The sequence below is a fragment of the Acinonyx jubatus genome, chromosome B2 (genome assembly GCF_027475565.1).
Source record: "Acinonyx jubatus isolate Ajub_Pintada_27869175 chromosome B2, VMU_Ajub_asm_v1.0, whole genome shotgun sequence".
Classification (NCBI taxonomy): domain Eukaryota; kingdom Metazoa; phylum Chordata; class Mammalia; order Carnivora; family Felidae; genus Acinonyx; species Acinonyx jubatus.
The window spans coordinates 61,030,173-61,040,627 of NC_069385.1; the positions used below are offsets into that span (position 1 = coordinate 61,030,173).

General features: G+C 36.7%; 1 long non-coding RNA gene across 1 annotated transcript; it reads right to left on the reverse strand.

Annotated features, from left to right (window-relative positions):
- Positions 1-2,393: 2,393 nt before the first annotated feature.
- Positions 2,394-9,231, reverse strand: LOC128315421 (uncharacterized). The gene is made up of 3 exons (XR_008298166.1): positions 8,869-9,231; positions 3,498-3,709; positions 2,394-2,781 (listed from the first exon to the last, which is right to left on the reverse strand). It is a non-coding gene; the product is annotated as an uncharacterized LOC128315421 (long non-coding RNA).
- Positions 9,232-10,455: the final 1,224 nt, after the last annotated feature.

Here is a 10,455-nt window from a genome sequence, read left to right on the forward strand (position 1 = left end):
TGAATGCAAAATCGTATTTTTTAATGAATATTCTTTATTAAGAAGCTTTGCTTGTTTCATTAGCAGAGATTTTGGATTTCTCTGGTAATACACTTCAGGAGAAAGTGCCGAGCTAGATAATTCTTCATGATATACTTGAGTGATTATCATCATTGAACAATTTCCTGCAAAAACAACTGTGAACATAATACTCAGTTCAGTGTTAGGAAATAGAAATAATATAAGATGTAGCCTTCCCATGAGGCTAATAATCTTTTGAGGGGAGATGTGGCACATGTAGGAAATGATTTGAAAACAATGCAGGGGGATAGAGTAGTATTAAATCATGTAATACAAGCACTTAGTACTAGCTTGGACTACAGAGTATTGGAAGAAGATTCTCTAAGGATCTGTGAAGTTTCTGCCTGTCTCGCAAGCAGAGGCACTGACTGCCTTAGTTCTAAATTATCTTTTCAAAAATTTTTTTATAGTGAACAGACTTGGAAGATAAAGATAGGGTCTTCCTAGAGGCAAAGAACACACTTGCTTACAGCCATTATTGAAAAGCAAAAAAAGATTTGGGTCCCTAAACACAGGATTTCTCTCATGTAATACAATCCACTGTATGTTTAGGCACCAATTTCTTTCTCCGTGGAACTTGGGAAGAAGAAAATTTAATGCAACTATAATGATACTCAGGATTCTTGGCTTTGTCATGAGTAATACAGTCCTTTATCTCTGAACCCTGAGTCTCATGTCCTCTGCCAGCATCTATGAAATTATAGCAGGCTAATTTGTAAGCTTGCAAGTAGGGTAATGTCTTGGGACTTTAATAGCTCTTGACAGAGAATAGGAATAAAGCTTTATGGAATAAATACGATTAAAGATGTACCTGAAAAATGAGCATGGTTTGGTAGTGAAAGAAAGTTATTCCCAAACAGTGCACTATGTAAAATGGGCTCAGACTTTGGAGGTTCTTAAACTAAGTGAAGTGGTTGGATTTGTTCTTACATACTGTATATTTTTGAAGAGGGTGATAAGATGAAAGAAATATTTTAGTAACATTAGTCTGTGTGTTAGAAAGGAGGAGAGAGAATCTAAAATCATGGAGGTCCATTAGGAATTGTAGCAATCTTCTAAGAATAAGAGTATAGGGAGTGAACATGATAAAATCGATATCGTAAGAGAAAGAATATGAGAGAAGACAAAAAAAAAAAAAGAGTAATGGGAGACTGTAGCTTTTCATTCCAGGTTAAGCCTTTCAGTGACTAATGGTGAGATGAGTTTTAAAATCAGATAATACTAGCAGTGTGATCTTAATCTAATTAGTTAACCTTTCTGAATCTTAGTCATGAACAGAATCTATCCCACACCAGTTATTTGTACGGATTAACAAAAATAATGTAGGTGAAAGTGAAGAGTCTTCATTCTGCAGCAGTCTTAATTACATAATATAATGCAAATAAAGGGTAGGATAGGAAATAGGATATTTTTGTAAAAGTTGCTGATTTTAAACTAGGTGCTTTTATCAAGTCATTCCTAGATAAAGGGTTTGATTATTTCAAGGTAAGGAAAATAAGGAATAAATTGATATTTAAGAAAATTTTACTAACAGTCATATAACCAATTAAAATATAACAGAAGAAAAGTCTTTATTGGAGGGGGGCGGCACAGACAATTGCTTTGGATGACCTTGACTAAGGTTATCAGTTGCAAATCACAAAGATTTTCAGTTGCAAATCACAAAGATTTTTTTTTCTCCAGTTACTCAGGAAGAAAAGGGGAAAGAATGGAAAAACCATTGGACCACTATGTGTCAAGGTGACCCTAAACTGGTGCTTTGCCAAGTTCTCCCAGAGATGGCTATGATGATTTCATGGGATTTCTAGACTGTTCCTTTTATTCTTTACATCTCATTTTTATGCCTATTTCCATTTCTCACCATGTCCACCACATAGCCATTGGAAAAGGAGAGAGCATCAAGTACACATCAAGCTGTTTTGTTACTACTTAGCAACCTTAACAAAAGCTTTGCTTGTTAAGAGTCAGAATGAGATCAGGCAAAAGGCCCCTGGGTTTCAAAATCCTATCCATCCATCAGGCAAAAGGCCCCTGGGTTTCAAAATCCTATCCATAGGATCCATCCATCCTATCCATCCCTAACCACCCAGTTCTTTATACCAAGCACCATGACCAGGTACTGTGCTCTTTGGCATAGGAACTCCCTGTAGCTTCCACTTTAATTTTGCATCTCTGTTTTCACAGACTTAGGTCAGGTCATGTGTTCAATATGCTCATAGTAGATATCACTGAAAAACAGTTGACTAGTGATTACTGAACAGAGATGCAAGAGAATATGAAAAAGTTGAAATATTGCATGTTAAACACTTGCAAAAATTAGTTATTTCTCATTCTGAGAAAAATTGATATTGGCTTTCAAATTCTAGAAAGAATGAATAATGGGATAGATTTATGGAAATTTAACTTATACCCTTGGACTTGTCAAATAACTAGGAGGCAGCCCCCACTAGATCGTGCAGCCTGGGAGTACTGGGGAGTATGTTCCCTAATCCCAGCACATGTTCTCACTCACCTCTGCTGGATTTCTCTTCATAGTACTTACCACTTTCCAAAATATCATTCACTTATTTGTTATATTGTCTGTATCTTTCAGTGGAATCTAAGCTCCACGAGGGTAAGCATGAGCCAGGGCACAAGCTTTTGTTTTTGTCTCCTTTGTTCTTCACTTTACCTCTAGCACTCCCTGGCCCAGAGTATGCCAAGGAAACAGTTGTGGAACAACTGCAAATATGGAGACCAAAACATGGAGAAAACCAAAGGATACAAATTATGGGTGCTATCAGTGTTTCCTCAAGTTAGCAAAATTCTTATGTTTCTTAGGAAGAAAAAGATGCAAAGAAGGATGAAATGGGTAACTGAGTTAGAGTTATAGCAGAGTTGAGAATGTGCTATCAGGACTGGTCTCTAACATCTGTGACTTCTGCTTTCTGGCTTTCCTCTGTTCTAAGAGGAAGGCCCTCTTAGAACAAATTGTGAGAACTCAGTAAGTGTCAGCAAGACAGTTTTGCTGCAGCTCCACTTGGATACATCCCACTGTCCAATCTCCACCACTAGTGCCCCTCCTGCCAGGCTTGAGCACATTCCCAGGCACATTCAGTGCAGAGGATTCTGGAAAGCTAAAAATTCCCTGTGCTTGTTTTTAAAGGGGAGTCTCTCTTGTTCTCTTTCTCTCTTGCTGTTGATGTTACATTTCTTTACCTGTTACTTAGGACCTGTCTCCCTTATTGTTATTTGACCAGTGATTATTTCTTCTTTGGCTCTTATAAGACACAGTTAATCTTCCACTAAAACTTGATTATATCTCCTTAACATATCTTGCACAGGACTCTCCAAGATATGACTCTTTCCTATGGCCTCAGTTCTGACCTCTTACTACTATATCATGTTCTGGATCTAGGACCTCAAACTGCATAATTCAGCCAGAAAATGTATTTTACCTTGTTTTGGAGACTTTTAAGAATCGGGAAGTTTCATAGAAAGCTGTGGCTTTCCAGTGACTTCTGCAAAACCCAAGCTGGCCATACTTTGTCTCCTTTATCACAGACAACAATCAGCTGAAGTTCTGTCATTGCTGTGACACAGAGTGGACATGTTCATTTCACCGGCTTCCCTTCTTTTCTGCCCCAGCTGGTGCTGATTATCCAGTTTACTGTTAAGACCAAAAGACATTGCAAAATGAGAGGGCCAAGGATGTGCCAGGCCACATTCCCAATGATCTTATTACTAATATTTACCCATTTTGAAAGACTTAGATTAAAAAACTTCTACTCTATGACATTGCCCTGCTCTTCTCCATGCAAAAATGTATTCACTCATTTGAAACATTTATTGAGGATCTACTAGATGGCAGTGAGGATTCAGCAGTGAAAAGTTTGGAGAAGTGTACAGACTAGGGATATGAATTTGGCAGTCATCAGCATCAGAGGGTATTTAAGCCACAGGATGGGGTACTGTCACGAAGAGACAGAGTAGGCATTGAGGGAAAACGGGAAAAGGCTTCCCAATGCTTTTCTCATGTAATTTTCATGATATGTGGCAATTATTCATTTTTCTTTTTCCAATAATTACAAAAGTTCTCAAATATGTATTTCAAAATAATTCAAACCTATGGAAAGGTTGCCAACTGATACAATGGATAGCCATATGCCCTTCCCCTACATTTGTGGATGGTTAGTGCTTCATCGTATTTGCTTTCTCTGTCCCTCCACCCCCATCTCTCTCTCTCTCTCTCTCAATCATCTGAGAATTATTTGTGAACAGCACTGTGTTTCACTCCTAGATATTTCAACACATCTCCTAATGAGAAGGACATTTCTTTTACAACCAAGATCACAAAATTTAATATTGACACTATTATCTAATATGCTTGTCCCTATTCAAATACTCTCCCATTGTGTAATAATTTCATTTATAGTTTTGTTGATTGGTTGGTTGGTTGGTTTTAGTATCTGATCAACAATCACTTGTTGTATTTGGTTGTTATATATTTGTATATATATATACATATTGTTATATGTTATATATGTTATAACATATATATATGTTATATATATATATATTTTTTGTCTTTAATTTCAAACAATTTCCTGGAATTTTGGTGAGGGGGGATGAGGATGGATAGAGAGGAATCTTTTGTGTTGACATGTTTTTGATTTTTTTTTTTTTGAATCCTGGACAGTTGTTTTCAGAATGCCTGTCGATTTGATTCTATCTAAACTTAATTTTTTTTATGATTAAATGTTTACTTATTTTTGAGAGAGAAAGAAAGAGCAAAAGTAGGGGAGGGTTAGAAAGAGGGGGACAGAGGATCTGAAACAGGCTCTTTGCTGACAACAGCGAGCCTGATGTGGGGCTCAAACTCACAAACCACGAGATCATGACCTGAGCTGAAGTTGGACACTTAAGTGACTAAGCCTCCCAGGTGCCTCTCTTTATGATTAATTTAGGTTAAACATTTTTGGCAAGAATATTACATAGATGATATTATATGTGCCTTATTGAATCACATGGTGTCAGTTTTTCCTATTATTGTTAAATTTTGTAATCTAGTAAGATAATGTTTCTCAATTCCATTTGCCTGTATACTGCTCCTAACAAGGTTTCATCCACTAATTCTAGCATCTGAGGATGACCCTAACTGAATAAATTATTTTTATAGTGCTAGCAAAATGATGACTTTCTATTTCTATCATTCCTTCTATATTTATTAGCTGACTTGTAATAAAGCAAGCATTTCCTTTTCTCCCTCGTTCTCTCTCTCTCTCTCAAATACAAAAAAAGCTTTTAAAGTATCAGTTGGGATTCATAAACTTTTAAGAAACATTTCATGTCTTTCTCCCATTCCTGTCATTCTTCGCTTTGATTCTCAGAAGTAATTATTTACAAGCTGTCTCCCATTTAACTGTGAGCCTTTTGAATGTGAGTAATAGAATCATGTCTCATGGATCTTTTCCCCTAACACACATGGAAACCTATAGATGTTTATCAAATGAATGAATGAATGTAACTACCAAATCATCTATCAAATTTGTTCATAGTCTTTAGCAATTAAAGCAACGAGATATATATATTATTTATTAATTTGACAAATATTAAAACATGTATCCATATTTTATATTAACATGTGTTAGGGTTTTAAAAGGGTATTCATCATATGCTACTGGAGGATAATTTAGTAACATGTATTATAAGTATTTAATGAATAGTGGATAAGATTACAATGGAAATGATTAGAGTTAAAACACCTTCAAATTTATGAAGAATAGATAAAAAACACATTTCCTTCAACTCAACAATTCTATTTCTAGTGGTTGGTACCAGAGACACATTTTTGAAACATCAAACCAATGTTTTATGTGGCAATCCCCTTTTTAGAGTAGACCTATGCAATGGATCAGTGGAATTCATTGCCTTGTGGAAGTGGGGTGGGAGCTGCCAAGATCAAGGGAATCATTGCTTGACTGTATATTTCACAACAGAGGTTGTTGAATCCATTCTTAATTAAAAGGCTAAAACAAGTACTTTTGATTTTCAAAAGCCAGACTTTAGTGACAAATGGGAAAAGTTTGTATGTTTCAAATGAGTCAGAGCCTGAAAGACTGACCACAGAATAGATAATAAAGCAGGGAAAAATCTGGACTATTATGCAAGCCTTTCCTGGGGCACGAGAGGAGAAGCCAGAGAGAAGGGGATGGAAGTCTTGGAGTCAAATGCCAATGTCCATTTGAACATCACGGAGAGGAGGTGGTTTGAATGGGAAGCCAACGCATGTGCTCTGTTTTTCATTTGCTATCCTTTCAGGAGACTTGCAGAATGCCCTGTGCCAAGAGGAGAGTAGAAATGGCAACACGGCTAGCTTAAAACAGAGAAGGGTTAGGTCTCCATGGGCTGCCCGTAGCTGTCAATAAGCCAGAGGTCGTCGTGGGCCCAAGGAAGAATTCTGGGCACAACTGAGAATTAAAATTGTGCATCTTCCAGGGTATCATGATGGTAGCAGGCAAAGGGAGGACCCAAAAGTGGACTGACTCAGAGGGTGACCACCAGGGTGTGGAGAGTGGGATGTGGACAAGCTCCCAGACCTAGCATTTGTCCTAAAATAATTTTTAAATGATACTTTTAAATGTTTAATGGACTGCAAATACTTTTAACATGTATAGTAAAATTTTTGGCCTTAAAACTTTTTTATATACATTATTTAAAAAATATAGGGACAGTTAGTGTTAGGTCTCACATTTAATCCCTTACCAAAAACATATATGATTATTAGATTCTAAAGGTTGAGTCATGAAACATTGGCAATTATGTTCTTTATATTTAAAAAAGATTCAACTGACTTGTATATTTTATACCCCTGTATTTGTTTCTTTGTCCAGATTCACTTAAGGGCCAAACTATAAGATGTTCCTCCCATTTGTAACTGGTCACAAAAGACCTGTTAGGCCCATCTACTATGAAATCCCATGCTTAGTGAAGTTAATACTTTCTACTTTGTTTCATTTAGTTTAAAGGAAAGAGCAAGTTAATTTTTACTACATAGCTGTTTGGGAAAATTTAATTCTGCTCCGTCAGAAATTTCCTATTCTTATTGCGCCGGTCTGAGATCACAGCCAGGTCTGTAGGGAGTTTTGTGGTTGTTTGGGGGTGGGGAATGGATCAATCATAGCAGCTGTTGGCATTTAACAGGAAGTTTCCATTCCATGCCCTACTCATCAAATTATAAATGAGTGGATGAGATGCGATTGGCTAGAAAGCCACACCTGCATCAAAACTTAGAGAATTGCTGGTGTGCACAGTTCTCAAATGACTATATTTTCTCCTTTGGGAATGCTGTGAACAATTTGAGAAAGTTCAGTTGTGAAATATTTTCATCATGCTAATGAATGGCTTTTGCGTTTGCTGCTTTGTTTTTTCTTTATTTGATTGTTAAAGTAGATGTGCCTTCAAGTTTTGTTTACCCTTACAATAGATATTTTTGCTTTAAAGAAACAAAGTTTATAAAAATCTTACAAGATATTTTGATATCAAATGGCTCTTACAAATGACTAGCTAATTCTCAGCTAATCAGGACATGTGGGTTAAATTTCTCCTCCTTAATACCTATTGGTTTAATATTGTAAGAGACCTCTTAGGATACCTCAGCATATTTGTGTTACTTATTATATTGACTTTCCAAATAGCAATAAAGTCATGGAGGAAATACTAATTCAAGATTTAGGTTCCCTTCCCCAATTATCCCAAACTTTTTGAAGAATAGCTTATATGTAGACATTTATACATAGGCATAAATAGCAGTTAATAGGACAAAATTTTCCTAGTAAAATGATTTATTTAAAAATGCCCTTTCTGGAAAAGATGCTCATCATCATCTTCAGGAAAATGCAAATCAAAACCACAATGAGATCACCTCATACCTCTCAGAATGGCTAAAATAAAAAAGACACAAGGAAAAAAACCAAAAAAACAAGTGTTGGCAAGGATGTGGAGAAAAAAGAGCCCTTGTGTACTGCTGGTGAGAATGCAAACTGGTGCAGGCACTCTGGAAAACAGTATGGAGGTTCCTCAAAAATTTAAAAATAGAACTACTCTGTGATTCAGTAATCATACGACTATGTATTTACCCAAAGAATTGGAAAATGCTAATTTGAAAGGATATATACACCCTTATGTTTGCTGTAGCAGTATTTACAATAGCCAGACTATGGAAGCAGTCCAAGTATCCATCGATAGATGAATGGATAAAGAAGATGTGGTATATATATACTATATATACATACATACATATATATATGTATGTATGTATGTATATATATGTATGTATGTATATATAGTATATATATACTATATACCATATATAGTAGAATATTATTCAGCCATAAAAAGAATGAAATCTTGCTATTTGCAACAGTGTGGATGGACTAGAGAATATTATGCTAAGTGAAATAAGTCAGAGAAAGAAAAATACCAAATGATTTCACTCCTATGTGGAATTTAAGAAACAAAATATAAGCAGTGGGGGGAAAAAAAAAGAGAGAGACACAAACCAGGAAACAGACTCTTAACTCCAGAGAACAAACTGAGGGTTGCCAGAGGGGAAGTGAGTGGGGGATGGGTGAAATAGATGATGGGGATGAAGAGCACACTTGTCTTGATGAGCACTGAGTAATATACAAAATTGTTGAATCACTGTATTGTATACCTGAAAATAATATAACACTGTATGTTAACTATACTGGAATTAAAATAAACACTTACTGAAAAACAAAACAAAAAAATGCCCCTTCTGTTAGAGTAGTTGACATAATGACTTACTCTTCTGAGGAGATAACTTCACCAGGCTTTCTTGGTTAGAGTACCTCCTGGCATTACCTGCTAGCATACTTTTTTCAGTGATATTGATGTGCAGTGCTTGCTTAAGTTGAAATTCTCATCTCACATAACACATTTTGCAGGAATCATGTTTCCATATACCAATCCATAGACTGATGCATATAACCTTGATCCTGAAAAACTAAAGTGTGTTATCTTTGTGTCAGAACAAAGCACTGAGAACCAATACAATTCATTTCTATTTTTCTCTTGTTTTTTTTTTTTAATTCTGTATGAGTATCAGCTGGTTTGTGTCTAGAATTAGTCCCTTATACGTTTTCTAAAAGTTGCTAATGTGTGACCATTCCTCAGTTTGACAGTTGGCTCCACTGTGGCATTAGCACACAATGGTACATGAGTCACACTAGCAAACTCTAGTTTCAAATCAATTCATGATATAAACACACAGATTTTGATGAATGTGTTTTCTTTTACACTAGTGTGAAGTAAGAGCTGAAAACCAAACCACCTGCCATGACCTGCTGGGCCCTGCATAATCTTGCCTGGACCCATGCTCTGACCTCATTCTGCACCCCTCTCTGCCTCACTATTCTCCAGCTACACCAATTTACCTTCAGTTTTCCACACACAGCAAGTGCATTGCCACCTGCCTTCCCCAGGCTGCAGCACTAGGGCTCAGAGATGCCTTCCCTGTGTACCTACCCTGTCCACCTTCCTTTCCCTGCCCAATGCCTTCCCTATGGAAAGATGACAGGTCTCTTCTCTCACTGATCTCCATCCACACTTAGATTTGTTTCCTACACTGCACATAGCACTATTGAAATTAATTTAATGTAAGTGTTTCTGATCTGCCTCTCTTTGTTAGAAAATCAGCTTTAGAGGAGAGGTCATGTTCATTCATCCTATTCAATGGCATGAGCAAGGGCTTGGCACATAGTAGATTCTACATAAATAATGTATAAACAATGAGTGAATGAATGAATGAATGAATAATACTCTGATATAACCCTTGCAGAAAACTGTATAAATTTCTTAGGCAAATTATTTGATATAAAAAAATAGAATAAAAAAAGTTTTAATGCTGGGGACTCTATGAAACTGAAGGCTCTCAGCTTCTGCATGTTCTCTGGTCAAGAAAATTTCACTGCTGGGTAGGGAAAGGCCCTGTCCCCACCTCAGCATAATGCCCAACAGAAAGGAAAGGTCTCTAGGACCATTCCTAGAGAGATGGATTAAAATTATCAATGACCAAAGGGCAATGTCACAAGATGAACAGGATGTTGATGAAGAGGTGATGGCCAGGAAAGCCACACCATAAGTCCCCGAAGCATCTAAGGGACAGAGTTACTCACAAGAAAGGCAGGCATGGGAGGTCTAAAGCCTTAGTGATTTCACTTGTGGGACTGACAAGCATGGAAATTATTACAAGTTTTGAAAATCATTATTGTGCCATTTCTTAATTTTATTCCCCATCTTGGTATATTCTGGCAAACTCCACTGCATATTTTCAGAAGACAACTGCCCCACCCCCGCCCCCGCGACACAGCTTCAAAGCACAAATATCTCCAG